General features: G+C 40.4%; 1 protein-coding gene across 5 annotated transcripts in view; it reads left to right on the top strand.

Moving 5' to 3' along the window:
* The window catches only part of kalrn (kalirin RhoGEF kinase), a 612,442-nt gene that overhangs the window by 161,803 nt on the left and 433,924 nt on the right, over window positions 1-16,715 (top strand). The window lies entirely within an intron of this gene.

Genomic DNA, 16,715 nt, shown 5'->3' with positions numbered 1-16,715 from the left:
TAGGCCGCATATTTTCCACAAGCTCCGTGCCATTGCAGGCCGATTCTTGGAGCGGTGCCTGATCCAGTCGAGCACCAGGCTACTGCAGGGCCTCCAGCGGCCCACCTCACCAATACCTCGATCCGGGCCACGTATATTTATGTAATAGATGACATTTAATACAATGTCCACAGTTAAAAAAAAGTTGGTTGGGCCTGTTGAGCCCATGCTGATCCCAGGATCTTCTTTTGCAAGTAAAGCTTCTTATTGCCCACTCAGAGGCCCTGCCAACAATATATTGTCTTCCATTCCTATATTGTCTTTGACCTGAAACATTAACTATTTATCTTTGATAGAATAACCTGATAAATTTTATCAGCATTTTGTGTCATTAATTTATCATCTGCTTGTCTGATAAAGTCATTAGATTCTTGTAACTTTGAATCCAGGAGATGGGGAACCACAATTTTTTTTATTGCTAATGCCTGCATTAATGTCTACACTTCCACTCTTGTATTCTTGACATCCACCAGAGTTTTTTTCCTCCTGGAAATGTAATGTCCACGTTTGCCCTGAGCCCCGTCATCCAGCAGAACTTGTATATCAGAGACAGCCTTGAAGTGCCTACCTTCCTTTTGAATTACAGTAACTACAGTCCTTAAACTGCAGTGCTTGCATTGTGCCTTTTAGATGTCAAATACTCACCATTTGCTTGGATCAGTGCGGCTCCAATGGTGTGGAACAGTGGTGCAATGGTAGAGTTGCTGTCTTGCAGCACCAGAGACCCAGGTTCGATCCTGGCTATGGGTGATGTCTGTACGGAGTTTATACTTTCTCCCAGATACCGAGTGAAAAATCAGGTGCACCAGTTTCCACCCACATTCCAAAAACATCCTGTATAGGTTTGTAGGTTAATTGGCTTCGGTAAAAGATTGTAAATTGTCCCTAGCGTGTAGGATAGTGCTGGTGTAAGGGGATCGCTGACTGGTGCGGACTCAGTGGGCCGAAGGTCCTGTTTCCGCGCTGTATCTCTAAACTAAACTAAATTCTCAAGAAGATCGCGACCATCTCGGACAAAGCAGCCCACTTGATCTGTACTCCATCCTTCCCTCCACAACCAGTGCACCCCCTGCCAGATCAGCCAACCAACTGCAAAACCACTGTATGTTCAGGATGAGGTGAGGGACAGATGCCTGTCCACATATCATTACACTCCAACACTAGCCTCTATATGGAATCCAATGGCAGAGCCCACTCAAGCTGGTATTGTCCAGATTTATGCTGACAATCTGTCTTGGCTTTCTACCATCCAGACATGGTGCAAGATTGTACCCCCTTTTGTTTGAACAGGAAATCCTGGGCTAAATGATGTTAACTTAATATTTTAATCATTTCTTACTGATTTCATTCTTTTAAATTGTTTTTATTTTCTAATTATTTTATTTAAAAATATATTTTATAGTTAAAATTATCTGTCACATGTTTGTAAATGTATTTGAATATCAGAGACTTAAAATGCCACCATTTTTGACACAATGTAAATCTTTCAGCCACTTGCCAGGCCTCTGCTCTTTCCAACTTTGTTCAGGTTTAGGTTTAGGATTATTATTGTCATGTGTACCGAGGTACAGTGAAAAGCTGTGTTTAGCATGCTATCCAATTAGATCAGATCGACCATACCAATACAATCTAGCCAGTTTCCGGTACAATAGATAGAGTGTAGGGAAAGATGCAGAGTGCAGACTGGGTCCTCAGCATTGTAGCGCGTCAGTTCAAGAGACAAAGTCCACAATGAGGTAGAGGAGAATCGGTCTGCACTTTAGCTTATGGAAGGACCATTCAGAAGCCGATGCGGGCCATCAGCAACATGATGCTTGTTCCCTGCCAGCCATCAATGCCTTGCGGTGGCTTGATGTCCCTCCAGATATGCACAGCCTGGCAGGGTCCACAGGGAGTGAGCCTGGCTGTCCAAATTCAGCTCATTCAGTCCATTGTAATTTCTGTTGTTAAGTAAATTTTTCAAACGTGCAAAATACTTCGAATTTCCAGTGTGATTTGTTATTTGGATAGGAAAGGTTTAGAAGGATATGTGCCAAATGCAGGCAGTTGGTACTAATATTGATGGGGCATTTACAAGTTGGGCTGAAAGGCCTGTTTCCATGCTGTATAACTTTATGACTATGAGAAATGCTAGATTATGTATGGTAGGAGACGAGGGGAAAGTGACTGGCTTTATTTCATTTTCTTGAGGATTGTTACCCTGTGATTCATATTTCGGATTTGAGTCAATTATGAGCATGTGTGAGAATGTTTTGTGCCTTTGATGGGTTTTAACTGTGATCCGCTTAAAGGTTTGATATTTGTGTGCTGTCACTATGTAAGCGGATTCCAACATTAAATCTGGTTTAACATCTTTGAGTACTATGTGGTTTGTGATGTTCTTATAAAAATGACCCTTAATATTGTCAGAGCTTAGTTTGGGAAACAAGATGCTATGAGGAAAAGCACTTAGTTTATAGAAAGTGTCTAAAACATTGAAGCATACAGCGTAAAAACCCAATACTGACCTGTTAAAGGGTACTGACTTTATTTGTGTGTATAGGAATGATTTTGTTTATAGTTTTCTTATTTTCAATGTTATAACATACTTTCTTTGAATCAAAATTATATTTTGTGTGTGATCATTAACAAGATGATGAATCTGTGGAATTCATTGCCACAGACGGCCTTGGAGGCCGTCTTTGGGTATTTTTAAAGTGGAGATTACAAGTACTTGATTAGTAAGGGTGTCAAAGGTTACTGGGAGAAGGCAGGAGAATTGGCTTGAGAGGAAAAGATAGGTCAGCCATGATTGAATGGCAGAGGAGACTCGATGGGTCAAATAACCTAATTCTTCTATAACTTGAACATGAAAATATTTTCCACTGTGAGCCATTATAATCCCATTTGTTATAAAAAGAGTACGATTTTGTGTGACGTGATTTACCCCAATATGGGTTTTTTTAAAGGAAATCAGTGACCTTAAACAAACAATCAATAGATATGCTGCGACAAAAATATGTGCATTGTGTCAAATCCAGTAACTTATGAAAGGAGGCTGAGGCTCTAAAAGGAGCTGGTCAGACCAGATTTGGAATTTTGTGAGTAGTATTGGGCCCCACATCTGAGGAAGGATGTGCTGGCATTGGGGAGAGTCCAGAGGAAGTTTACTAGAATTATATCTGGGATGATTTGGTTAATATATGAGACGCGTTTGATGGCTCTGGGCCTGTACTCACTGGAGTCTAGAAGAATGAGGGTGTATATCATTGAAACCTGCCGAACAACGAAAAGTCTAGGTAGAATGGAGATGAGGAGGAATTTATTGAGCCAGAGAGTGATGAATTTGTGGAATTCATTGCCACAGATGGCAGTGGAGACCATCTGAGGACAACATTGGGCATTTTTAAAGCAGAGATTGGTAGATTCTTGATTAGTAAGTGTGTCAAATGTTAAGAGGACAAGGCAGGAAAATGGGGTTGAGAGGGAAAGGCAGATCAGCCATGATCGAATGGTGGAGTAGACCCGATGGGGGAAATGGCCGAATTCTGATCCTATGACATATGATGAAAAACATTGGCTGGGTGATATTGAATTTGTCCCATTGTCTAGTATTACCCCCTACAAGCACTGACCTGTAAGGGAAAGTGAAGGGCTACTGGATTAACCCACCTACTTGAAGTGGGAAGCCATTGCATCCTGAGGTCCTGTTAATAGGAGCCATTTAAAATACTTTCAGATTGAAAAATACTTTGTTAAATAATTAATTTTATTTAATTAAAAGCTGCTTAAATACCCAGAAATTAGATTAGTTTAGTTTATTGTCATATACCCAAGGGTGCCATGACATTTCTTGTCACATGAAGCTCACAGGACAAACAGGACACACATGGTAATGATAAATACAGCAATAAATAAAAGAGAGAGTTCAAATCGGTACATTGATGCAAGGTGAATGGAAGTGATGAGCCAGTGATGGACTGGGCTGTGTTCACCACTCTCTGCAGGCTTAGGCGGTCAAGAGCAGAGCAGTTCCCATACTAAGCAGAGATGTCGACCCTTCAGAATGGGGTGACACAGGGGTAGAGCTGCTGCCTCACAGCGCCAGAGACCCAGGTTCGATCCTGACTGCAGATGCTATCTGTGCTGAGTTTGTACATTCTCCCCGTGTGGGTTTTCTTTGGGTGCTCCGGTTTCCTCCTACACTCCATAAACATGCAGGTTTGTAGGTTAATTGGCTTCTGTAGTATGCATGTCGGATGCAAAAGTGGGGCAACGTGGAATTTGTGCGGGTGATCAATGGTCGGCACGGACTTGGTGGGCCAAAGGATCCGTTTCCATGCTCTATCTCTAAACTAAACTAATCTCTAAACTAAACAACATACTTTCTATAGTGCATCTGTAGAGGTTTGAGAGCATGTTGAGTCTTTTTCAGATGGGACACAAGGAACTACAGATGCTGGAATCGTGAGCAAAAACAAAGTGCTGGAGGAACTCAGCGGGTCAGGCAGTATAAGTAGAGAGAATAGGACAGGTATTGTTTCATGCCAGGGCCCTTCTTGAGACTCAAAGTTAGCTTGATTTGATTTTAGATGGGAAGCTTACATAACTTTCATACTAGCTAATAGCTAACAAACATACAATAATTAAATATGAATTTTCATTAAATATTTATTTCTCTCTGTTTCTTTGGAAGTTTACTTGAGATACAGAATTACCCAAGATATAGTTTGCATTTATATAGTGTGTATTACAATGTTCCAATATTTCAATTTTCACACAGAAAACATCCACGAACAGCAACATGACAATAACTGCAAAATATGTTTAATTGATGTTGAGTGTGAGATAGAAATTGGCCAAGACACTGGAGTAATTCTTCTGGTTTTCTTTAAAGTAGAATAATAGGATTTTCCAAAATGTCTACAAGAGAGACAGATAGTGCATTAACTTAGCATCTCATTGGGAAGAAGCCTTCTCTGACAGAGGGCACTCCATGTAGAGGGAATATCAGCAGAGGTTTCTGAACTCGAATCTCTGGAGTGGGGGCAAACACTGATCCTTGTGGGCCAAAGGCAAGAGGATTATCCACTGAGCCACAGCTGGTTGGTTGATTCTCAATAACTTTGAGAATCATGTCTCTCCTTTAAGGTAATAAAGCTGATCTCATGATTCAGACATCTAACGGAGCAGTCACGTCCAGCCTATTTGTGTAACAAGATAAGCAACAGTGGTCGGTTGAAGAGTAAAGTTGTGAAAATTGATTGCTGCCTTACTACAAGGACATTGAAGGTATCAATGAATTGATATTTGTGCCTATATCCTCTGACTGTCTGAACTTGTAAGACCTTGTTATTTTATTCCCTGACAGTTTGCATTTAGGGAGGTATCTTGGTCAGATGAATAGGAGTCAGTGAGTGTGGCAGAGTATGGAGATTTGAAAAGAACTGTAAAATGTAACTGCAAAAAAATCATACAACAGTTGATTTAATGTAATAGTATACTGTATGGAATTCAGCTTCAGAGTGCACAGTATGATGTTTAAAATGAGACGTAGCTGCTAAGAGGATTACATATTTTTCAGCTTGTGTAACACACCTCCTTAGCAGCATTTACATTGCCATCAATCTGCCGAATAAGAGTATTCATTCTCAAATAAACAAGGAATTATAGTAACCTCCAGTCATCGAGTTTACTTAAGGACGTACTAAAATATTACATGGCCGAAGTGCTAAAACATGCGAGTTCTTGGTGTTTGGCACTTTGATCTGTTCAATCAATTAAATCCTGTTCTCCCTCTGGAGTATCATGTGGACGATTAGTGTGCTGGAGATTGACATATGTGTTCAATCAAGGTCGCAAACTGTGCAAATACAATCTCAACTTTAAAACGGCTGGATGGATTGGAAAGGTTACAGCAACACGTTCGGCCCATTTTTAGAAGGAAATTAATTGAAGAAAGTTAATACTTTCATAGGCTGATAAAATAGTAATAAACAAAGATTAGTGATCCCTTTCATGCTGCATTGGCCCATTGATCACTGGACTGATTAATTTACATGACTCCGCTGAGCACAATCAGGAAAGTCTAGTTCAGAAAAAGGACAACTGGAAAGTCTGTGGCAAGACTTTGCAATGATTGTTATTTCAGTGTAGTTTGAGTGGATAATTTCCTTATTTGAAATAGCTGATATTTTAGATACTGATCATGGTTGATGCATTTGGTCAATGTAAAGCCTTTAAACTGGATATTTCCTGTCATATTGAAAATAAAATCTCATGATAAGCACTGTTACTAGAAAAAATGAGCTGTGGGCTAGTGCATTTCTTCTTGGTTATGGAAGTAATTTATATTCTATTCCTATTTCTCTGAGGATTGAATCAATGAGGTGATGCAGGATTAGAGTCCGGGGTGGCAGTGGCACAGTGGTAGAGTTGCTGCCTCACAGCACCAGAGACCAGGGTTCCATCTTGACTGTAGGTGCTGTCTGTTTGGTTTATACATTCTCTCTGTGACCACATGGGTTTCCTCCGGTTGCTCAGGTTTCCTCCCAAATTCCGTGCGGGTTTATAGGTTAATTGACTTCTGCAACATTTATCCTAGTGTGTGGGATAGAACTTATGTACGGTTAATTGCTGGTCGACGCGGACTTGGTGGGCCGAAGGGCCTATTGCAAAGGTTCAAAGGTCTTTTATTGTCACATGTACCAATTAAGGTACAGTGATATGCAAATTACCATAGAGCCATACGAAAAAAAAGCACCAAGACACACAAATACATAAAACTTGAAAAGTCGACATGAACATCCGCCGCAGCTGATTCCCCACATTCCTCACTGTAATGGAAAGCAAAAAAGTCCAATCTACTTCCTCTTTATTTCTCCCATGGTCAGGGCAGTCGAACCATCCGTCGGGGCGATCAAAGCTCTCGCAGCCGGCGGTCAAAACTCTCGTGTCGGGGCGATCGAGACTCCCGCATCAGGGCGGTTGAAGTTCCAGCGGCTTGGAGTTCCCGATGTCGGTCTCTGACCAGAGTCCGCAGGTTCCGTGATCTTAAGTCCGCAAGCATCCACGGTTGGAGCTCCGAGGCCGACCCCTGGCAAAGGGATTGCAGGCTCCGCGATGTTAAAGTCCCGTAGGCTTCCCGCGGTGGAGCTCTCAAAATTCTGTCTCTAGCAAAGGCTGCCAACTCCTCGATGTTAGGCCGCAGTGCGGACGGAGATATGATACGGGGAAAAATCGCATCTCCGTCAAGGTAAGAGATTAGAAAAAGTTTCCCCCAAACCCCCCCACCTCCCACATAAAACAAGCTAAAGAACACTAAAAACATTAATTTAACACGTACTATTTAATCACAAGAAGGAAAGAACAGACAGACTGTTGGCGAGGCAGCCATTGCTGGCGTCCATCTCTAAAATGAAGCACTAAAACAAATCTAACACAGAAAAATGTACAGCACATGAACAGGCCCTTTTGCTACACAATGCCAATGCCAATCATGATGCCAATTAAGACTAATCTCTTTTGCCCATATGTGATCCATATCCCTCCATTCCTGGGACAGAAGGGATGCCATTCTATCTCTGATGAACATCATAATGATACGATATATCATGTCTTCATTCTTTCACTGGCTTGCACTAAAATAACCAGTACTGTTGAATGTCATTTTCCAATTACTTTGAAAGTGAGCTTAACTATGTCTTGCCTTCAAATTCAGGAATTGTGCTATTGCACTTTAAACATTGCATGGATCAATTTGATTTTCCATTCACTCAGCCTCATTCAATTGAGGACAAAAGATGAGCCAGCCCACATTTTGTACTGGACATTTTTTGGCGTCATAAAATGAGGCATGGCTATAAAAATGTGTCCATCCTCTCACCAAGGTCATAAGACTGATGGTACAATTAGACTTCCGATGGCAAACAGATGCCTGAGAATCAGTGTGATAGTTTGTGGGCAGCTTGTCCAGTATCCAGTTTATGGCTTTTTGAAATGATTAGCTGTGAAATGAAGCTTTTTTTGTGCAAGAAGAGGCGACACAATGATGCAGCACTGGAGTTGAGATCCAGAGACCCAGGTTCAATCCTGACTACAGGTACTGTCTATATGGAGTTTGTACGTTTTCTCTTGTGGCCGCGTGCTCCTGTTTCCTCTCACACTCCAAAGACGTACAGGTTTGCAAGTTGATTGGTTTCTGCAAATTGTAAATAGTCCCAGGTGTGTAGGATAATGTTAGTATATGGGGTGATCGCTGGTCAGCATGGACTCGGTGGGCTGAAGGGCCAGTTCCACGCTGTTTCTCTTAGGTCTAAGGAAAGGTCTAAAGAGGAAATTTATGTCGGTAGGAAAACCAATGTTTATAGCATGAGTGACTTGTTCTATGTTTTACTTTGATAATCAGAATCTGATGAACTTTTTGTTCTCTTTATCATAAAACATCCTAGTGTTTCTGCTGAATCAGAGGCTGATCAAATTCCTTCTAGTTGCTTCAGCTGACAGTTATTTCCTGTAACTGAAGTTACACCAAAGTGGATATAACTTGGCAAAAAATATCCCTTAAGTTTCATAAATTTATTATGATACCTCATTCTGGTATTCTGATTATTGCAAAAATAACATACAGACCAGTTTTAATTAATGGAATTAGATTTTATCCTCTTATTTGCCGTGTGTTTTTTGCATAAAACAAAGAAAACGAAAATGATTATTAAGAAGCCTTCTAGTGCTCATTTTACTCAAAGAAAGATTCTAATAACTTTAATAATGTGGAGAGAATGTTTCCACTAGTGGGAGTATCTAGGACCAGAGGCCATAGCCTCAGAGTAAAATGATAAATGTTTAGAATGGAGGTAAGGTGGAACTGCTCTAGTTAGAGGGTGGTGAATCTGTGGAATTCATTGCCACAGACAGCTGTGGAAGTCAAGTCAATGGATATTTTTAAGGTGGAGATTGACAGATTCTTGATTAGTAAGAGCATCAGAGATTATGGGGAGAAGGTAAGAGAATGGGGTTGAGAGGGAAAGATAGATCAGCCACGATTGAATGATGGAGTAGACTTGATAGGCTGGATGGCCTAATTCTGCTCCTCGAACTTACAAACTTATGAACTTAACTATTGGACATTTTTAGCATGTCTTTGGTTAGGTATAAATCTGATGAAACAATTACAATTCAATCTCTTAAATTTTCTTCACATGTGCTTTCATGGTTTGCTGATATTCAGAGCCAAAGTAGAAAGAAACTCTTGTGATGAAATGCTCCACTTTACTGCCACATATTCCCTGGCATTCAGATCACATGGTTGTGAGTCTGAATTTTGCCAGCTCACAGCTATGCTGTTGAAAGTAGATGGTCAGTGTTTTATCTTGTCATACACGGGCACAAATGGCTAGATTTGCTTCTTCTCTCCAGTCAATATAGTTTTTCATTGATGAACAGGGTACATTAACTGTGGAAATGTATTCAACAACATAATCAAAACATTTCTATCTTTATAAATGTTTACATTTTTTAAACTAAACTGAACTAAACTAAAATTGTACATTGCAGTTACTGAAAGACTTGACTTGGATGAGCTAGTGTCTCCAGCAGTAGAAAGACTATTATATTTGTCATCCCTGTAAAACCTTCTCACTGCTTCAGAGTCGGTATTAAAATGGTACATTCACAGGAACACTGTGATCTAGAAATTATTTTTGCACTCTTTTGCATGCTATGCAAAGAAATTTTTATCATATGTCTGATCGTTGAATGCAATCAGGCACACATAGTGAATTTCATGATGGTTACTAAATTGTTTCCAGCTCGTTCGTGCATATAATGTGCTGCACATGGAGGCTCCCATGCATGCGCTCTGACACCCATTGACGCATAATATGCTTTTAATGGTATTTCTGAAAGATTCAGTTGTGTGTGTAGATCCCAGGAAAGTCACAGACCATTCCTTCAGAAACAGGTTTTCACAATGCATGAGACATTTTCCTTCTTCAAAATGCACAGGAAAAATAGGGTGAAATTTATTTCAAATTATTGAAACTTGATTTATGTATTCTGCAGTACAAGCATGACAGCAGAGTTTTAATCAGAGATAGACACAAAGTGCCAGAGTAACCCAGTGGGTCAGGCAGCATCTCCGGAGAAAAAGGATGAGTGACGTTTCAACTCGCAACCCGAACTCCATCTTTGGTATAAGCCAGCATCTGCAGTTCTTTGTTTCTAGAGTTTTTCTGAGGCCTCTTTCACCTCTAACTGAAGTTTTGACCCACTCTTCCATACCCTTTCTGCCTTTAAACATAATTCAATGGTTCTTTATTTGGCACATTTGCAACTACACAGTGAAAAACTTTTTGCATATTTACAAATGCAGGTACCGCCATGTTTTGTCGCCATTTATGCCTGTCATGCAACTGTCAGAATTCCTCTGAAATGGTAGAAGGTACAGAAGAAGGTGCAAGACCTTGGGTCTCACGTCATACGCAATAGAATGACGCACAGAGCACCCATGCACAAACATGCCTCATCCTACCGATCATTGCTCATTTGCGGACCCTGAAAACTGTTTGCCTGTTTAAGGAGAAGTATCCCTGATGGCACAGATGGTGGTGGTTAAGGGATGGGGGGTGGTAGGACACGGGGAATGGGGGGCAACAAATGACACCTGACCTCTTTGGAGATCTGATCTCCTTGGAGATCTTACCTGTGCCATTCATTGATCAGAAACCTACCCAAAATGAGAGCCAACCAACATTAGCATGTAGGTGTGAGTACAGTTAAGGCAACAGGTGTCCATAGACTAATAGTAAATGAACATTTGTATGATACAATGGGTCTTTATTATCAAATGTACCAAGTACAGTGAAATTATTTTTGCATACAGTTCTGTAAGTTATCAGTAAACATTAGTTCAATCCCAGATTTTGTACAGAGTGCATAGAAACAGCCCACTGAGACATTGAGACACACCAGGTTTTAGTGCCATTTTCAAAGTCCCAGTTAAAGCTGGTCATAAAGGCCCATTGCAGCCATCGCCTCCATTCGGATCATCCTGTGAACTGTCGTCCCTCTCTTCAGCCTTCATGCCCTGGGAAGCACTACCGGCAGCCGACCTTGACACCCCCACCCCCCCCAATTCTTCTTACCCTTTGTCCTAGTGTTCGCTGCCATCACAAACCCTCCACCCTCCTCTCCGGTTCTCCAGACCTCTGGGTCGAACAGAAGCTTTCCCTCTCCAGCAGGGTTCCCGTTTCTGCAGCGGGCCAGACAGGCCTGCTGCCGGAGACACATGATACATTGATACATGATAAATTGATGAATGATAAATTGACACATGATAACTTGATACATAATAAATTGAAGGCAGTGAGTTTTGACAGGGAAGAGCACAGGAAATAGATGGGTTCATTTCTTCTTCAAGGTTCCTGAGAGGCATCCCTGCAACCCTTAGCTCCTGATGAAACATGCTTTAAAAAACTTTGTATGTTTGGGCCAAATATTTGGGCCACAAAATCCCAACACTTCACTCGGGATTTGATGATATTATCAGATCCCAATGTTAAATGTAAAGATTAAATTTAAAGCAACACATTAAGGCATCTTTTCCACCTGCCAAAGACCAAGCCAATAATGAAGTCAATGGATGAAGACACAAAGTGCTGGAGTAACTCAGTGAGTCAGGCAACATCTGAGAACATTTGGTTTCGTAGGAATCCTTCTTCAGAGATGCTGCCTGACCTGCTGAGTTACTCCAGCTCTTTGTGTCTATTTTTGTAAACCAGTGTCTGTAGTTCCTTGTCAATAGGTTTGGTTCAGTTTATGAATGAATGTGACAATATTACTTATCCACTTTCCATTGGATTGGTAAGATTAAATCAGCCTATAGCAAGATTACTCCTTGAAAATTAAAAATAACAAAAGGCTTCACTTTATGTGTCAAGGATCATTTTATATAAATTCGTACATTGGCCTTCATTTTCGGCACATTGGCCATAATTTTCAACCCATTGGCCTTCATCAGTATTGAGTATCGAATTTGGGCGGTAATGTTACAGTTATATAAGATGTTAGTGAGGCCACATTTAAAATATTGTGTTTAGTTTTGGTCACCATGTTATAGGAAAGATGGTGTCAAGCTTGAAAGGGTTCAGGGAAGATTTAGCAGGATGTTGCCAGGACTCAAGGGCCTGAGCTATAGGGAGAGGTTGAGCAGGCTAGGGCTTTATTCCTTGGAGCGCTGGAGGATGAGTGGTGATTTTATAGAGGTGTACAAAATCATGAGAGGAATAGATTGAGTCTTTTGCCCAGAGTAGGGGAATCTAGAACCAGAGGACATAGGTTTAAAGTGAGGGATGAAAGATGTTATGGGACCCTGAGGGGTATCTTTTTAACACGAAGGGTGGTGGTTGTTTGGAACGAGTTGCCGGAGGAGGTAGGTGAGGCAGGTACTATTGCATCATTTAAGAGACATTTACACAGGTACATGGATAGGATATGTTTAGAGGGATATGGACCAAAAGCAAGCAGGTGGGTCTAGTGTCGATGGGGCATGTTGGTGGGTGTGGGCAAGTTGGGCCAAAGAGCCTGTTTCCATGCTGTTTGACTCTATGACTCTTGGAACTGTTGCTAATTGTTTATAATGTTGAACACACAATTTGGATGATTGATTACTTGTCTCTGAGCTAAAAGATGCAAACTTACAGGAGCATGCTGGTGGCAGGGAGGAGAGGAAGGTTTAGAAGGATAGAAACAAAACACAGCTTGTAAGTAGTAAATCAAGCTAAGATTTCCAAAATACTATAAAAACATTTTGTTATATTACAGATAGCGGAACACATGTTTACACATGGTGAAAACTAAGAATGTCATTTGGGAAAATGTATGTTTTACTCTGATTCAATTGATTTTTTATGAGATTGAAACCAGAGCAATGCTCAAAGTCCAGCTGACTGTCAGGAAGTGTCTCTCTTCTTTTCATTGTTTCCTGAGAAGGTACTTTGTTATTAATTTGAAGAAAAATTAAATACATTAAATAATTTATACAAACCTTCTGATAAAAAGTAACCATAATGAGATTTTATGAAAGAAGCTGCATCTGGAAGCATTTTTTAAAAATTATTATTGTTCTTGATAAATTCAAAGCATTTCTCATAAATCTAATTACATCAGTGAGACAATATAATGCAGTGCATAAAAGGACACAAAGTGCTGGATTAACTCAGGTTGAGACCCTTCTTCAACGTCACCTGTCCATGTTCTCCAGTGATGCTGCCTGACCTGCTGAGTTACTCCAGCACTTTGTGTCCTTTTGTACATTAACCAGCTTCTCTAGTTCTTTGTTTCTACATTTTGCAGTGTACTTCACAACTAGGACACAAAACATATCCCTGCCCCATTCCAGCAGCTCTTTGATTAATGCAAATGATCAGGTAGATGCATTCTGGTACTCATTGTTTTATAACTTGAATATGTTTAGTTTAGAGATACATTTATTATAGTGTGGAGAATTTTCCAGAAAATATGGTTCTATTGCAGAAAGGTAGTGGTTCCCAACTGCATTGTCACCCATTACCAACACTAATAAATTATAAAAATAATAAATCATATTGACTGGTCTTGCTTCTGAGCAGATATTAAAGTTTCAGAATTTCTCATGGGCATGGTTGGTTGTGGTGGATGCCAGGTATAAGATTGGCGATGATGGTAGTTAAGGTAAGCCATGGCATTGTGGGCTGATGTATTAATGTAGATAGACAACAGAAAACAGTGAGTCAAGTTAGATAAGGGTTTTTTTTCAGGTCATAGAGTCATACAGCATGGAAACAGGCCCTTTGGCCCAACTCATTGATGCTGACCCAATTTGCAATAGTCACACCTGCCTGCATTGGGCCCTAAACCTTTCTGATCCATCTATCTGTCCAAATGCCTTTCAAATGCTTTTACTGTATCTGCTTCAACTACCTCCTCTGGGTAGCTCATTCCATGTGCCCATCTGTGTTAAAAGGTTACCCCTCAAGTTCCTATTAAATGTTTCCCCTCTCATCTTAAACCTATGTCCCCTGGTTCTTGATTCCCCTACTCTGGGTAAAAGACTCCCTGCATTCACCTATCAATTCCCCTCATGATCTTGTACACAAGCTTAAAATAACTGTGGTGACGTGTCTTGCATTCTCAACTGTTTACAATCTACATTTTTGACTTAGTTAAAGGGGCTGAGTATATTAAAGCCACATTTGCAAACACTAGAAAGACAGGAGTGAAAGTTTGATGTGAGGAGGTTATGGAAAGTCAGAACATTGATACAGATAGATTTTAGCAAGTGTGCAAAATTGTTGTAAACTGGGAAATTAGACCTTATTTACTTTGGCAGAAAAAATATCCCTAGAATAATACAAAGTACAGTACAGGAAAAGGGCCTTCGGCTCACAATGTCCCTGCCAAACATGGTGCCAAATTAAACTAATAACATGGTTCAAATAGAGAGTGCAGGACTAGCAAATAGACAGATCTGAGCATCCCAATACAAAAGACATTGTACACTGAATTCTCCAATTTTGGATAACTTTCGACAAACACCTCCTCCTCCCCCCCCCCCTCCACCCCCCCCCCCCCCCCCCCCCCCCCCTCTCACTTCCAGTTTTTTTTTGTCCCTACTACAATCAGGGTCTGAAGAAGGATCCCGACTCAAAACGTTACCTATCCATTTTTTCCAGAGATGCCGCTTGACCTACTGAGTTACTCCAGCACTTTGTCTCTATCATTGAAAATTAACTTGCAGGTTCAGCAAAGACAATATTATTTATATGGCAAAAGGAGTGGTGTCTAAAAATAGGGAGGTCTTACTGCAACTGTACAGGGCATCCAGATCTGGAATAACAGTTCTGGTCTCCTTAATAAGCAGGAGTTTGAATACATCAGAAGAAATTATCAGAGCAGGATCACATGGTTAATTCCAGAGATAAAGGGTTGATTTACAGGGAAAGGTTACAGGATGAGACTAGGCCCATTGGAATTTACGTTATCTTATTGATATGAGATGCTGAGGGAGATTGGCAGGGTAGGATGCTGAGGGAATATAGAACTGGAAAGCAAAGTCTCAGCCATTTGAGTGAGTGATAGGAAGCAATTTCTTCCTATCCTCTGATGGTCATGAATCTTTGGAGTTCTCCACTTTGAGAAATGTGGAATTTGAATATATTCAGAGTGGAGACAGATTTATGGTTGCAAGAGAAGCCAAGGATTATGGAAACAAGCACGTAAACTAGAAATCAGATCAGCCACGATCTTACTAAATAGTGGAGCAGATTTAAAGGGCAAGATGACCTACAAGATGCTCTAATTTCTTATCTTCTATTATTACAACATAAATTCCATTGTGGAGACACGTCAGACTGCAGATGTTGAAATTTGGAACAAAAAACTGGAGGAAAACAGACTGTTGACAGTTCAGGTTGGGGCCCTTCATCTCGACAGGTCCCAAAATGTTATCTGTCCATTTCCCACCACAATTGCTGCCTGACCCATGATGCAGACATGAATCATTCTTCCTCCAAATGGTAACCTTATTTCAATAGTGGAGATAGAATTGGATGATTTTGCTGTCTTAAGATGTGCACCTTTCATTAGAATGCATGTCATTATTGATGTCTGGACCAACTCAAAAATAGCTGATTAATAAATAACAGTCATTTACATTGATATTGTGTCTTCAACATAATAAAAAAATTCCTACACTTCAAAGATCATTTAACACAAATGATTTGTGACCTAAAGAGTAGAATTTGAGGAACATTGAAAAGAGGGAACAAAAATAAATTCGGAAAAAGATTTAGGAAAGGAATTCCAGAATTTAAAGTCTGTGAAACTAAAGGCACCATTATCCGAGGTGGCATGTTTACCATTAGGAATGTGTAAGAAGTCAGAATTGGAAGAACTCTGATACTTCAGAAGGTTGTCAGGATAAACTTGATTGGAGACAGGAAACATTCAAGCCAATTGGGATATACAAATTAAGGGTGATAATTATAAAATCAATGCCCAGTGAAACAGCATAACTTTCATTTTTATGGCAAGTGTTGCATTTAACAGGAATCATTAAACCAGGTCCTGAAATTCACAGAGTAGACTTTCCAATGTCAATCTTATATAACTATAAAAGAAAGAGGAGGATTAGGAACAGTAGGAAGGATGGGAAGGTAAATCATTCAGGCAGCTGAACATGTTAACCCATGTGCACTTTCTGAGTCCCATTGACAGAGGCAAGACGAAAGCTGAAACTGATTATTGATGTCAATTATTCTGCACTCCATTCACTTCACATTGTCTGCCATTCACTCGCTTTGTCTGCTGTTAATTGGCTTCTGAATCTTTCAGACTAGTTACAATCTTCTAAGTGCAGTGGAGCAGTGCCACAGATGGCTCTGGATGCCATTGGCTTTTTTATAAAGCAGAGATTGACAGATTCTTGATTAGTATGGGTGTCCAAGGTTACAGGGAGAAGGCAGGAGAATGGATTTGAGAGGGAAAATAGATCAGCCATGATCGAATGGCGAAGCAAATTTGATGGGCCGAATGACCTAATTCTGCTCCTAGCTCATATGGTCTTCTGATCTATGATATACAGTAACCATTGTCCCTTTAGGTATGTGGGAATCAGATGGTCCGTGTGATCAATGGAATCATCCTCCTCAGATTAGTTG

The sequence above is a fragment of the Amblyraja radiata genome, chromosome 7 (genome assembly GCF_010909765.2).
Source record: "Amblyraja radiata isolate CabotCenter1 chromosome 7, sAmbRad1.1.pri, whole genome shotgun sequence".
In the NCBI taxonomy this organism is placed as follows: Eukaryota; Metazoa; Chordata; class Chondrichthyes; order Rajiformes; family Rajidae; genus Amblyraja; species Amblyraja radiata.
Note: the sequence above shows the minus strand (reverse complement) of the source record. Positions and strands in the feature narration are given on the sequence as shown.